Raw genomic sequence first — 1015 nt, 5'->3', positions numbered from 1 at the left:
TAAGCACACACCAGAAAAGGTCACAGAAAACGAGAAAGCAACCATACTCAGGAATATACCAATACACAACGATAGAGAAATTCAGGCCAACAGGCCAAATATAGTTGTCAGAGATCATGAAGAAAAAACTGCTTTCTAATTGATGTATCAATACCAGCGGATGACAACGTGTCTCTAAAAGAAATGGAGAAACTTTCAAAATACAAAGACCTGGAAATAGAGGTAACCAGAATGTAGAATCTAAAAACAGAACAAACTCTATCATAGTAGGCGCATTAGGCATGATAAAAAAATATTCAGACAAATACATAACAAAAACACCAGGTCTTACAAACACATATAACATACAGAAAATTGCACTACTGGGCACTGCACACATCCTACGCAAAACACTTTCAATACAGTAACTATCAGAGCATCACAACAAATCACAGTACATACCCAAGGCACACAGAGCTGCGCTCGGTAGTGAAGTGAAAGCACGCTATAAAAATAGAGCTACTGAATAATAATAATAATAATAATAATAATAATAATAATAATAATAATAATAATAATAATAATAATAATACAGAGGTATATGGCTTACGGCCATATCACGTTGAAAGCACCGGTTCTTGTCCGATCACAGAAGTTAAGCAACATCGAGCCTAGTTAGTACTTAGATGGGTGACCACTTGGGGGGCCTAGGTGCTGCAAGCATTAAGGCGTAGGAGTAGCTGTGTGGTAAGTAGCTTGCTTACCAACCACATGGTTCCGGGTTCAGTCCCACTGCGTGGAACCTTGGGCAAGTGTCTTCTACTATAGTCTCGGGCTGACCAAAGCCTTGAGTGGATGTGGAAGACGGAAACTGAAAGAAACCCGCCGTATATATGTATATATGTGTTTGTGTGTGTGTGTGTGTGTGTGTGTGTGGTGTGTGTGTTTGTGTGTGTGTGTGTGTGTGTGTGTGTGACAACCGATGCTGGTGTGTTTACGTCTACGTAACTTAGCGGTTCGGCAAAAGAGACCGACA

General features: G+C 40.2%; 1 pseudogene; it reads left to right on the top strand.

Moving 5' to 3' along the window:
• Positions 1 to 583: 583 nt before the first annotated feature.
• On the top strand, positions 584 to 702 carry LOC115215299 (annotated as a pseudogene).
• The last annotated feature ends 313 nt before the right edge of the window (positions 703 to 1015 follow it).

The sequence above is a fragment of the Octopus sinensis genome, linkage group LG8, assembly GCF_006345805.1.
Source record: "Octopus sinensis linkage group LG8, ASM634580v1, whole genome shotgun sequence".
NCBI lineage: Eukaryota > Metazoa > Mollusca > Cephalopoda > Octopoda > Octopodidae > Octopus > Octopus sinensis.
The sequence above is the reverse complement of the archived record's forward strand: the minus strand, read 5'-3'. Positions and strand labels throughout refer to the sequence as shown.